Raw genomic sequence first — 15,324 nt, 5'->3', positions numbered from 1 at the left:
TTTCATTACAATTCGCATGAGAAGAAACAATAAACATGTGGAAATGCTACTGAAAATTTTCGACGTACCTAGTCATTTGAGGTTTAATTATTGATAACGCTCAAAAATAATATTACAGTTTATTTTTAAATCTGTGTGCCAATTTTAAATGTGAAATCATATCCACGGTAAAAATATAATAAATGCATAAACCTATATGCCAGAAAAATTATGTGGGTTCTTCTAAATTCTAGGAGAGGAACTAGTTTAAAGGAACCATGAGCCTGAACAAATATGGCACCGTAAATGACAGGCATATGGGGTAACGGATATCCATCTGGGTGATATACCCTCAGCTACATATTAGGCTTTAAGCACATATGTTGTGAACATCACCGATATGGGGATTAAATCTTTCTCCTAGACATATTGAGTGCGGTAAAATCTAAGCCGCTGAGTATGTTGTTGAGACCTGTAAGTATCCAGTATAGCTATATGCTGACAAAAATTTGCTGACTAGCGATTACTGTGTATTGACCGTCTATTTTTTAAACTTATTACTTTAACTGTGGGTTTGTTTCTGTAAATATCTCTATGCTCTCATGTTTATATCCTGCGTCCATACGAGTAATTGATAATGCTTGAACTTACTTGGAATCTGATTTTATAGCGTCAGAGTGTTATATATGTATAAAAAATGATTCTTAGTAAACACACAATAGATAAATGATAAAATAAAGCACATTATAATATAATAATTCTTGCACATATTTGCTGTTATGAGCAGTTTCGTCCGCTTCGAAGAAAAAATGAAACACTAAACGGACTAAGTCGGGCATGATAGTAATTTATGTCAGTTATAAATTTTGTGTTATTTAATCAATGGAAAAGTTAGTTAACACTATTGTAGTGAGATAAAAAGAGATAAATTCGTGGTTTCAATAAATTGTAATGAGGATTTTCTTATATGTTGGCCGGCTACCGAATATTTTTAAATCTTGCTTAATAGATTTGTTTTTAAGAAAAATGGTTGAAACTATCCACTAAATCTATTAGGAGTCTAAGGATCACACTAAGGATATAAAAGCACAAAAAAACAACATGTGAATTTGTCAGACGAGATAACCGAATCAGCTACCTACGGGTTCAGAAGTAAAAATTCTGCTATTCAATAATTTTGGTCGCTAATGTAGAAGGTGGCTTATTTATACACGATTTAATTAAATCAAAATAATATAATATAGAAAATCTATCGATATATTATTAAACTGTCTTTTTGATACTTAATAAGTAAAGTTTTATGAAATTAAAGCTTATAATTATGGATACACGATACATTTTATAAAATACTACTTCAATAATATTAAAAAAATAAAAGCCGTGATAAATAAAAAGGCCAATTAGTCAAATTCAAAACTCAATTTTCGTAATCGAATGATGAAAGATGCCAAAACGAGGGTGAGTTAATCAATTTGTTTTTCTTTTTATAACGAAAATGCATCTTTTATATTAAAAAATGTATTTTGTATATTGGGTGTAGAATAAACGTTACCATTATTTAACAAAATTAATATCCTATGACTGAATGTAAATGTTTGATAGATTAATCTTTTTGCAACAGCGGGAATATTGAAGATTACTTACATAATAAACATTTTGCCTATTTTCATTTTATATTATAGAGTGTGTTAAAAATAAAACTAAGTTGTCATACTTCAAATATGGGGTAAATTATAGAACATGCAGTATACACGTTATTTATAGTCCTACGCAACCTACATACTAAATAACTAAATGATGAAAAGTATTTATTAATATATTATTATTATTTGGCAGTTTTGAACCAAAAAAAAGGTGCAAATATGACGAATATGACACTAATACAATTATTATAACCATACCTCTAAACTCTAAAGTCTAAAGAAATAGATAGATACTATATTTTTTTTGTATATAATGTAATATTATTACATATACATAGTATTGTAATTAATGGGATAAAAACTTCTTGAATTCTAAATAAGGTTTTTGTATAAAGGTCATTATAGTAGTGGTAAAGACTTCTAACTATGCGATTATTTAAAGCCTACCTTTTACAGAAAAACAATTTTTAATTGCATATTGACGTACCTATATAATCACTTTATTTTATAAAAACAATTTAATTTGCCAACGACATCTATCGTATATGTAGGACAGTTAAGTAGGAGTGTATTATAAAAAAAGGTTTAAAAAATAAGCAACAGCGCGACATCTGTCTTTAATAAATTTGTCTAATTATTTTCCGTGAATAAACTTCATGTAATGTGACCTCAGGATGTTTGGAGCAGTCTAGACAAAACGAATTAATAATTAGATAATTTAAAATATTAATTTATATGGCATTCAATCACATAATATATAAATAAATAAAGATTATGTAATAACAAATAAATTCGATTTATCTAATGATTTTGGATGTGTACATAATTTAAACTCATCGCTCAATTTTATGTCGCCATTGAGTTATTAAAATTTCATCAAATTAGTATGTACCTATTCAACAGTAGTAATATTGTATTATCTCCTAATTGCCCGAAAACATACCTGATAAGTGTGTTCTTTTTCTCTGATATCCACAGTCTACTCGTTCCAATAGTCACCCTTTATAGTGATGGTAAAATATGGATGTAAATAAATATAATATATATTATATAATGCAAGTAACCAAAGGACAATTTATTAGTTTAAACTGGGAGGCTGACTTGCGTAGGTTAATTTAGAGCTTAACTAAATTTTTGATAAAAGTCTTGTCAGTTTTTTTTTATTCTAAATTGATTCTACATAACTCTCATTAATTGCATTTTCACTATCATTCAACGATATTATCTTTTAACTATGTGAGTTATTATATTAATAAAAAAATATGAGAAATAATCGCTTACAGAATAATTGAAGTAATAATTTACTGTGTTTATATTTATGTTAAAGTTTGTAGAGTTAGCGATTAACGAAAAGTTTAAGTAAATAAAGTAGAACATCAGAAATCTTGGAAGATTTATTAAAACTTCCAAAATCATACTTCTAATTTAAAACTTGAAAGATGATAATTAAAATATTATGAGAACAATCTAAAAAGTAAGGATTGGATAGAAAGGAATTAAGTAAATTAGACGTTATATTTTATGAATGCTAAGAAATCCACGGTTACTTGACTTTGAAAGTAAATTCACAATAATTATGTTCACATAAAAACAACAAGTTGTCAAAAACAGTCTTTTAATTTATTGAAACGTATAGATATATAAATTTTCTAGACATCTTTTTATGTCGTAAATTTAAAAAAAAACTAAATGTATCAAATGATAATAAAATTATTTATAACGTCTTTAAAAATGTGTGCAAAATATTATTTCAGTTTATTCGGACTATTGTTTTTACTTTGCAAAATGGGATATCAAAATTTATATAGGTAAATGTTTTATAATACAAAATATGATGTTGTCGAATGAATATAGAATATATTATAAAAAATATACGTACCATTTAATTTTAAATGTATCAGTCATCATTAAAAGTTTTTATAGGTTGAAGAATCCGAAATTATAAAAAAAAATATTTGATAAATAGATTCACTTGGGTTGTACATGTAATGGCGCTATAAAACATAATTTTGATAACTGAAATGTTAGTTTAATTGCTATTTTTCCGTCATAAAAATGTTTTCTTTTATAAAAGCTACAAAAGCATATATAGGAGAGGAAAGTCAGCATAGATCTTTAGCTCGATCGAATATACTTTTAAAATGAAATAATTGAGTTGTGCAATATAAAATTTGTAATCATCTGAATGACATAGAGTATATTAGAATGTAATAAACAATAATATATTAATTTGAAAAAAAAACGTTAATTAGCATGATCGGTTGTAATCGAAATATATGGGTCACTACAGAATTGAGGTTAAATTCATTGTTATTTGTTACGAGGAATAGTTGTCAACCATTCACCAAACCTAGCGAGTCATTGCACTGGGTCTAGCAAAGATTGAAAAAACAACATCTATTTATTGTGCAGCCACAGGAAAGATTCATCAAACCACATCTATATAAAAATTGTAGGAAACTCAAAATAAAATGAAAAAATAATGTTTTATTATTACTGTTTCTAAAGATGTTAGGTAACATAACAGTTATGTTTTGCAATTTAACGATGGCTGCTCACTCTCTTACCATATAAGATTTATTATGTAAAGAGAAGAATGAAAGATGTGTGCCAGAATTATATGTATTAACACTAATGGTAAGATATATATTTTAGCACACATAAAGCAGTGATATGATAAGCAGTTGAATAAATTTAATATAATATGAAGAACGCAGTTTCTTCTCTGAATCGTTTGCATAAAGCAACGGTATACACCACAGATGATGATGATAGGCCCAGAAGTGGTCATGGCTCTTACTATTCACTCTTTTATGTTGGTATGTGCGACTTATTTTCGTATGTACACTATGATAGACATAGTTTATTTTACAATTAGTCTACTTTAAACAATATGCAAAAATTCATCATCCCTGCCTCGGAAAGCCATTAAATTTAGTTGTTAGTTTAGATACGAAAACACTAAGGAAATGGTTCATTATAATCTATTTGAACCATGCAACAAAATATAGATGTACGATATAATGTTGAAACGTTACTAATAAAGAATAATAAAGCAATTACTGTGTTTTTTTAAAGAAATTATTGGTAATGTAAATCTTCATTAAGCTTGGAAATTATTCATTGCATCTCGTAGACTTTTTTTACTACGGATAAAAACACAGCCTTCATCGTATTAAACTTCGTTTGGGAATAGTAAAACCGGGTCTATTATAAGTCATTAATAAGATTTCTCATCCTCTATCATGGTGGCACCCCGGGGACTCTAAATTGATCTCCGACCAAGACTAACCTACTTCGGCAAGCGTTCAGCAAAATGTTCAATTATCCGTCGGCGGGTAGACTACATTATACTTTCATTTTGTCAAATTGATCGCATTTAGACTGATTACATTTTATTCCCATGGAATTTCTGGGGGCAAAAAGAAAACTGTGAAAAATAAAAATAAAATAAAAATGAACAGTATTTGCGAAATTAACAATAATTCATAGATATGTACGTAAATAAAGAAAGGCGTGTCTGATCAATGTGTGTGAATTACAATATTCCACACAAAAACATATAAATTTTCGTACAAAGATATAAAAAAAACAGTTTTCTCTTGCCTCTGTTTTTATTTAATATTATGTCGCGTTTTTAATGTGTGTATTAAACCAGTAATAGAATCAAATCGGTTAGGCCAGGGGTCGGCAAACCGCGGCTCGCGAGCCACAAGCGGCTCTTTAGGTATTGGCGTGCGGCTCTTTGCCAAATTCCCAATTCACAATAAAAAATTTGGCAGAATTCACAATTTTTAATTTTTATTATTGATTTGTACACTTATTATATTATTTATAATGACATAATTGCGAGACTAATTTTCCCTCCGTGATGGTTGATGCAAAAAAATCTGATTGTTGTTGTTTTAAATCTGTCCATCGTAAAAGTCGACAATTAAAACTTTTCTCTATTTAATATTTACACGAGCACTTTCCAAATACAATTTATTGGTGGATTTAACAAGCAAAGAGTTATGGAGCTCCAAATGTGTAGGCCTTGCCTAGGGCTCGAAATGGACTGGAACGCATTGGAGCGCCGTTCCGGTTCGTGAAATCTGTAAAGTTATCGCTCCGTCTCGTGGACAAAATAATTTGACAGTCTGAGCTAGATATGCCATATAACAAAAAATCTAGCACACTAATGTTTATAAAATACACATAAAATTTGATAACCATGTTAATTTTCGAACGCTCCGGTTCGTAATTTTTTCTATTTCGAGCGTTGGACTCTTGCCACCAAAATTGAGGATTTGAGGAGAGAAAAATGCAATTTAATTGCACAACACAAATGGAGTGCTCTAAAAGATCGACATAAGGTAGATACTACGATTTTTAATACATGGAATAGTTTATATTCGAGTCTACATAATGTGTATGTGAACAATCAATTTCAAACATAAACAATATAAATAGCATTTAAAAAGCCAAATAACCGATGAGAATTTGGAGTCGCGCCTGAAATTAAAAACTACAAGTTACATACCAAACATACAGAAACTCTCCAAAGAAATGCAAGGAAGGTAATTGTTCACATTATTCTTAAGGAAAGCGTGAAAATTGTATGTAATTCATATTCTGTAAAAAATATTTTTATAATTTCAACAATAAAAACATATATTTACGTTAGTTTTGTTCGGGAAATCTTCTTCGCTTAATAAATAAACAATTTTAAAATGTAATTAATTCATTTAAATAAATCATATTTATAAAAATATACGTATGGCTCTCGAATTTTCTTTTAACCGTTGTGCCACTCATATTTGGCTCCTTTGGTCCAAAAGTTTGCCGACCTCTGGGTTAGGCGAATAACTGACAATACTTAAAAATAAATCGTTTGTTAATATGATATCAGAATTTTGAAAATCTTAAGAAACTATTATAATTATCGTCATCATTTATGGGACTAAAACCCTTGACGGGTCTTGGCCTCCTTCAAACACTTCCTAAATCCTGGACGATCTAACACCGGCACTCTTCAGTTGCTTTGACCAAGCATTCTTAAATCCTTTGTAGCGCAGTCCTTTCATCTCAATTTTAGCCATCCAGGTCTTCTCTTATAACCATTATAATAATAATAGAAAAATAGTTGGATTAAGAAAAATTATAACTCATACCTTTCACTATCATGTGTGCTCTTACTCGTTAAGCTTTCGATAGTAAAAAATAAGTAATAATAAATAATCTCCGATATTTCAATGTAAAAAGGTAAATTTTCCATATATTCTTACTGGATTTTTTTTTTATTTCTGAAAAGCAATTGCAAATCACTTAAAAAACTATCATTAGGATGAACATAATGTAAATAATGTTGCGTAACAAAAGTGAATATAATTATTATCGCGTGCATAAAAAAATAATAAATACTGACGGATACGAGGTCACTTTTTGTAAATTGAACTTTACCCGAAGGCTGTGCGAATCAATTATTAGCAAACAGAGTATGAATTTTCATATACCACGAGTTTAATATTAATTTATTTATGAAAGTTTCCACATTCGAGTTTTTATTAAGTTTCAATCAGTAATGTCATTATGATGCTATTAAACTGTCAGTTTTATTTTGTTAAAATACTGTAATCATTTTTTTTTTAAATATTTTAAATTTAAATCTTCATATTTACAGAGCAGGTAATGTGTCAAAAGAATGTCAATAAATATACTTTTTTTTACAAGTTTTCTATTTTCGTAACATGTAATATTTCATTCGTCTAAAACTGATCTGAAATTTATTTTCTCTATGTTAAAAAATGGTTAAAATAAATCTTTCTCTTCTATTGAAATACGTATAGCATTATTCTCCTGGATTTTTCTTATATTATAACAGATGGCAATATAATACCTTCGACGTGTTATAGGTTATAGGAAAATACTTTGTAGATAAACACTGATATCTTTCAATGTAGTATAATATATTTTGAAGTATACTTATTTATATCATCGACGAGAGGTCATTACATTATAGTATTACTATATTGGACTAAAATTCATTTATATATAATAATAATGATACTATGCAGACTTTAATAGTTATGGAGAATAAATGTTTATGTAATATTTAAAAAAAATATATTGTTAACTTTGTCGATAAACCATGTACCGTTATCGAAAAGTGCCTGTTGGATGAAGGTAAATGATGAGTAAATAATAATTATTCAATTCAATCCAATTCATTTTTTTTTTTTAACATATTGTGGAAATTACAAATTATAAGTTTAAGACGTTCACAACATGGCATATAATATTTAAAAAATGGAACGATTATTGTATAATGGCACATACATGTGTAACACACAGTAATGTTAATTTGTTCAGATAAACGCTTGATTGTCAGTTTTTTATACCTTCAGTATCTCCGTTTTGGTAGTAGGGCGTTTGTTGCTTTCATAAATATATTTTTATTTGGCTAATTAAATAGAAATAGGAATGTTCAATATCACTTTTGAATTTCACATTTACAAAAATCAATTCTTCTTGATCTATATTTTGTGGTGCGATCGACCAAAAAACATCCCGCTGTCAACGCGTTGAATATGTCTGAAATACGTGATGTCAAATTTAATATACGATATTATGCCTGATTTTCAAAACTGACTTAAACCAACTGTATTGATTTTCATATTAATTCTTATTTAGGTTAGGGAAACGCTCGCGTGTTGTGTGTAAAGAAAATGCAAAAGAAATCCTTGAATTTTTTTCCTCCGAGAAACTATTTCCGCGTATTTCATTATGTCCAGGCATCTGCTAGCTCACAACAAAGAAATTTCCCGAAGCGATGTTCATGCAAGGGTATCAATAAGTAGAGCTATATCAAGAAAGTAGAGTATCTCGCGAGTAGAATAAACGATGAAATGAAATGTAATTATCCAGACATTAGATTCCATTTAGAAAAACAATAACGTTTAAGATAATAACACTATAATATGTCAGAACATCTTTTCAATTTCAGTGGAGTATACTAAATTTTCATTCACATTTAAATTTGAAAATTATATGAACAGGTACAATTATTGTTTTTATTCTTATTTAAACAAAAAAGAGTAGGTATAACGGGCGAATCAAATTTCGTATCATAACACTGCCGTTAATATAATAAAAATGCACTCGTTGATACTGATAAATTGAATCTATTAATTTTTTTAGTCTTTTCACAACGATATCAAGTTACAAGATTCGGTTCAGATATGTACCTACTTATAATGATATATAATCTAATATATTATGTGGCATACCTACAATATAATTATTTGCTCGCAGCGAAATTATTGATTCTGATATCGATATATTCCACTCGTGTGAGATTTTTTAATATGTCCGATCCTAAGAAGGTCATATGGGCCTCCACAGCCACTTGCTCAACCTATTAGGTATATAATATGACACACATTAAAAAACAATAAATGTGAATTTGTCAGACCCAGGATTCGAACCTGGGATCTACTCGGCCATCGTGAGCATTCATTACTGGATGGGTTGGTTGATTTTTACTTTTAACTAAAAATACTTTATTGATTGAAAATATGTCGTGTTCACGTTTCAAGTAGTAATTTTTGGGAATTCTCGCAGAACCCCGGTTGGAAATCACAGAAATTTCCATCCAGCAAAATACTAAAGATCATTGAATTTATCTTAGATATATTCTTAAAATAATAGTATTTAGAATTGACAGATTTTATCTACGCTAGTAATTATTCAGTATATAAAAAATATAAAAATTAAAACATTAGCCCAATCGAAAAAAGTTAGAAAGCCTAATTATTCTATCCATAAAATTTAAGAATTTATATAATAAGTCTATATAGATAATTAGGTATGTGAAAAGTAAAGATATATCATTAAAAAAACGTCGAAAATGGACGCTGTGTACCTATATAATATATTAATGTACTTACTCAAATGTGTACTAAAGGTGATGGATAAAAATAAGTTTTTACATTTTAAAGTCGTGACAGACACCGTTTCTCTTAAGAAATAGTGTCAAATTTCACTCAATTTGTTAAGAAGATAGCAAAATTTACGGCAGCACATAAAAAAGTTTCAAATTGAATTAGACTCGCTGGAAATAAGAAGCGAACATCAGGTGTGGTTTTGACACATTATATTTAATATGATATGCTGTAATATGACGGTTATTGTGTTGGTAAAAGCTTTTAAAAATATTGTCTATATAATAATATAATCAACATTAAAACAGTAATAGCAGAGCGAACTATCTTCGATTAAATGTGACTTTCAATAGAAATACATAATACAAGATATTCATTTCTTAAAACAATCATTTATTAAACTAAAACTATGACGGAGTGGTCCAATCTGGTTTTTGACAAAAATAACCTATGGGTTTTCAACGTATGTTTGAACTACTGATAGTACTCAATGGATCAACGAATGGATATAAACCATTTCTTGTAAAGTTCTGTTGACATAATCTGCACTCTGGATTAAGAGAAAATGGTAATATCATTCGGCACTACAACATCAATACGTCTTTTGCAAGCTTCTTCGAAATTTCACTGTTTTTTTATAAATTAAAAATATTTAAAACATAAATTATAGATAAAACTTATTGCAAATTGCAGTTTTCGTATAGAACAATTATTACACTGTCTCTTACCATTAAATGTATTATCAGTATTATCACTCTACGAGTAGCTACTTTATTAGTACCATACTGGTATTTCACTTCCATTATTTATTTTAATATAAATATTCTTCAGTTTTTTATTCATCAATTATCTAACAATAAGTACGATCTATAAAAAAAAACTTTTGTTTCTATTACTAGATATAAAATAACCTAACGTTAGCTTTGAAAATATAAGTGGTCTTTCTAATCATTCATACAATGTTTTTTGATTTGATTTTTTATCGAGACGTCTTCTGACTAAACGAAGGCAGAGTATTATTAATTGTTTTGTCTACTGTTTTACCTGTTGATTTTGGAAGATACTCTAGTTTGATTGAACTACTGATGCAAATTATTTAGCTAGGATATGCGTCATTATTCTAGTTATCGCATGCCTTATACCTTCCCCTGTACGATTAACTGAAGCAGATCATATTTTTGTCATTTGGTGAAAGAATACAGGTTCTCGTTTCTTCACAATAATTAATAAGATTTGAAGCCTATTTTTAGGAGAACTAAAATGATATAAAAAGATTCTTTGTTGATAATGCTTATATTTTAAAAGCCTTTGTTTCATTATTAATTACCAACGAGTCTACGACTATACGTTATATATTGTAGAGAATAGATAAGACATAATATTTAGCCAACCGTATCATTAACCCGGCTTCTTATTTCCGTGTTTTGATCCGTTCGAAAAATTCTCTTATAAAGTGCAGTAGACAAATATATATATAAAATTTACCGTTGAATCTATCAATATTGTCAGTAAAATAAAAATAAAATTATTTTTAAGAAATACTCTGATTTAGTAACCATATTAAATTAAAATTTTAAAATCAGAAATTTATATTATGACTTATAAACAGTCGATGATTAACATTCAGCTGAAAATAAAATAAAGCATGTTACTGATGAGGGCATTGCTTTTAAATAATTGAATACATAGTCTTTGTTGAACAGAGTAATCGAAGTTTGCTTCAATAGAATCTAAGGAACAAACACGTTTGAATTTGGAACACGTTCTCCAATAGTAAATGTATTTCCTGTTTCGAAGGAGCAAGTCGACGCGACGGAAGTAATTTGGTTTGCATATCTGCGTTCACAAATTAGTTCATTGGCCATGATACATTAAAATGAACCCTATTGCAAGAGTTCAAATGGATTTTAATCGAGACCATTGTACCGTGAACTTCTGCTGAAATTAATAGTCACTGATAATATCCCTAATCGAGGGATTTGCCTTTTGATTTATATAAATGTGATATGGGAATGGGTATCGATTTACGCATTACAAAATTGTATTTTGATAATTATCTGTGCTCACAATACAGCACGTGATAATTATTGAAACCTCTTTGATAAATGTCTGTTAGATTAGTTATAATAATATACACAAACGACATAATAAAGTAACTTTTCAGGTACAACTAAAAATTCTGTCGTAATAAATTGTCGGCATACGTATTATGATTTAAAATCAAAGATTATTGGTTTTGTAATCAAAATAACTATTGGTTTGTGATGATTCTCAATATGGTATCAGGACATATTTTTCTGTAAGCCCTACACAATGTTAACATAGATGTGGTTGCCAATGAAAACACTATTATAGGTATTAATATATGGTTATATATATATATATACGTATATATGTGATTTTTACCAGAATCGGGTTTTAAATAATTATTTTTTAATACTAAGTTCGATCATAAGAGGATCATATTATGGATCTCCAGAGAGTGGAGGTTATATTAACAGGTTTTTAAACGAGAAGATGTTAACTACTTACTATTGTGAATTTTGCCTGACTGAACCCGGGACCTTGGACATTATAAGCCGATGTTGTAATCGCTCGGCCATCATAGGCATACTGATTTACACAGTAAGAAAACATATTTAAAGTTTGAGTTTATCTAGTTATCAGATTTTTTGAGTAATTACACCTTATTTTTTATACTTAAATATTTTTTTCGAGTAAAACTATATTATAACAGCATTCCATATAATTCTTTCAGAATTCAAGGCAAATTTGAAATTGGAACCGGGGTTGGATGAGGCTCTCAAGATAAAGGATTATTTTAGATTAGGTAACACTTCGGTCCAGCAAGTACTTGTTAAGTAAGCAAGGGATGATGAATAAATTAAATTTACAATCGTGAGCTTATTTATTATTTATCGCAAAGGCCAAAGTTTGCGCACGGCACGGCGTCTAAAGGGCTGTTTTTAAATTTTAAATAATATTGCTTACGTTCTATAATATTTCGTGATATTATATTGTATTTGCAAACATTTGGTATTTATAAGCTAGAGAATTTCATACCAATAGTAAATAATAGTATTATGGATGGGATCAAAAAAGTTATTTTTTGCGGGAATTTGCAGCAACATGACTATAATTGTATAAAATAACTATTAAAACCTTGTTTAAAAAAAACTACTTATGAATCAGTTTATATTATCAAATGAGATATTTTATAAAACAATTTTTGGTACTTTAACGACTTAAATCAAATTATCCAATGAATACTTTGTAATGATCACAGAAAAGCAAATGTGGCGCATCCATACGAATGTTGAGCTTTTCGAGCAATTTAAGCCTAATAATATCACGAGTGCAAGAAGGCTACGTTCCGTTTTTTAGATGCAATGGTTCTAAAGCTCTCCATAGGGTTTATGAAGAAATTCCAGTAGGCTGCCGGAAGAGATGGACGGACAATGTCAAGAAATATACGGTAAGACTAAGTGTGACAGACTTGTTGACAGAGCTTTGTAGATGATAATAAATATTTTATAGCATCAGATTAATTAAGTAAGTGAGTATAAAAATATATAATAACCAAGCGTTTATATATTGCAATATAAAGTACTTGGCGGCTCTCGTGGTGCAGTGCGTAATGCGCTGGCCTTCCACCCGAGAGTTCTGGGTTCGATTCCCGGTGAGGACACAATATTTATGTATTTTTCTCAAAGCCTGGGTATTTGTGATTGTTCAAAATTACTAACAACCACCTTGTACGAAAAAACAAGGACATGGTTATTAAAAATTCAAAAAAAAAATATAAAGTACTTAACGAAGAAATTTAAAATTAGCACATTTTATTAATTGATGAAAACTACGGTTGAAGTTAGTGTTCTTAAACCTGTGGTATATCAATGGTATCAAGGAAGAGATACCATGAGCGGTGCTTTACATAATTAAAATAATAAATTTTGATTTTTTAATGAAAATATATACTTTGGTACATTGATTATACAAACGTCCGCAAGGTAAGCCTAGATGCAGCTGTATTGATTAAGTTCTGCGGAAGTACATGGAAATGCAACGCACATGAAGAGAGAATTGGAGTAAGCTTGGAGAGGCCTTCATACAGCAGTGGATAGATTCAGGCTGATGATGACGATGATTGATTATAAATATATATTATACAAATAGACAAAAATTAAAAGTTGCAACAAGTAAAGTTTTCATACATTAAAGGTAATAGAAATTAATAGAAAAGTGTAGCGTCCTGGCTTAAGCTGGTCTATTACCGGCCTCATAAGAAGGCACACGCACATTACATGGTCATAATAATTTATCATGTATTGTATCACACACGTCCAAATTAAGATTACATGTAATCAGATCAAATAAACAGATATTAAAATTTTATTGTTCACACGTGTTCCACTGGTTACCCACTGAACCGAATGCTATAAATGAAATAATATGGAAAACGTAAACGGAGAAGTTTTTATAATAATACATATTTATCGGTGATATTTTTGTTATTTATAAATACATACTAGTGGAAGAAAGAATAGAGAAGGTGATAATACAGAAAAAAAACATACTTTTTAATTGAGATTGAGGTAGAAAATAAAATATGTTAGAAATGTTGCGTTTAATGAAAGCAGGTGAGTTATTAAATGGATTAACGGTGGAAAAATAACTATCGTAATTATTTCAAAAGCGAAATAAATACATTTGACGGTAAGTAGTTTCTTATGTCTCTTGGATTATAAAATTGTAATCAAAAAAGTATACAAATAAAAGCTGATGCAAAAAAATTCTTTCACTTTTTAATGAATGAAATATTGTTTTTGATAGGTTGAAAAAAGTAGTGTCAGGTTTGCGGGTATAAAAAGCTTTTAAGCCGTTTAGGTAAAAGGTTTTCATTAGATACTTACTTGTTGTCTAATTAACGCCTACGATCTTGAAAAATAGTCCGATGTTTGAAAGCTTTTTAGTGCCAGCCGACTACAGGAGTGTCAATGTAAAGGCGTCAGTCCGTTACGACGTCCGTTAGATTGGTGTAACGATAAATGCGTTATAGGCGTCGAGGGCTCGGCGTCACCGTTATATCTCTTCTAACAGGCGGAGATTGGTCTCGCTGTCTGAGGGATGGCATGGTTGTGTGATCTGGATACTCCGGAGTGGCGGTCCCGGCGGTTTGAAAGGTCGACCGTGTGATGCTGTGCTCTTTTTTGCGGTTGCCCATTTCGTTATGCCTCTATTTCACCTGAGAAAAAATAATAAGCAACCATTAGTAAAGTAAATTTTTTAACAATTCATGTACAAAAATAATAGAGTTACACAAAATTAGTTTAAGAGGTACAAAATTTGACTAAAAATTATAAGTTGGTATTATGTTTTCAATCAGGTACCAGAATTTTATTGTTGACATTCGAAATGTTAATATTACTGAAAGACATACTAAGACAAAAAAACATTCTCAATAAAAATGAAGCCTGAAATTGTGATGGAAGTTATTACTGATGATTAAATAATTAGCTTTAAGTTATTTCGTCATTCTGATTAATTCATAGCTAATTTCATTCCCTTATCGTCCGTAACTGTCACAAACTACAAGTATTTTCACACTACTTTGGATTCATTTAATAAGTTGATTAGGTATGTAAATTATTATATCTACATATTATATTGCTGACATAAATTCTATATATTATATTGAAATTATTGCGAAAAGACCATACATTTTGGTATTGTTGGTGGTATTATTTTTTTGATTACTACATCATATTGACTATTTTGAA

At 29.3% G+C, this 15,324-nt stretch overlaps 1 protein-coding gene across 1 annotated transcript in view; it reads right to left on the bottom strand.

Moving 5' to 3' along the window:
* LOC147068400 (potassium voltage-gated channel protein Shaw-like) overlaps positions 1-15,324 on the bottom strand; it is a 418,216-nt gene that overhangs the window by 167,956 nt on the left and 234,936 nt on the right. The window contains exon 4 of the mRNA XM_085952982.1: positions 14,458-14,789. The gene's annotated coding sequence lies outside the window, so the exon portion shown is untranslated. The remainder of the gene's footprint in view (positions 1-14,457; positions 14,790-15,324) is intronic.

This window comes from Rhyacophila brunnea, unplaced genomic scaffold, assembly GCF_057557595.1.
Source record: "Rhyacophila brunnea isolate RB1 unplaced genomic scaffold, BYU_Rbru_1.0 scaffold_3, whole genome shotgun sequence".
Taxonomy (NCBI): Eukaryota; Metazoa; Arthropoda; class Insecta; order Trichoptera; family Rhyacophilidae; genus Rhyacophila; species Rhyacophila brunnea.
Note: the sequence above shows the minus strand (reverse complement) of the source record. Positions and strands in the feature narration are given on the sequence as shown.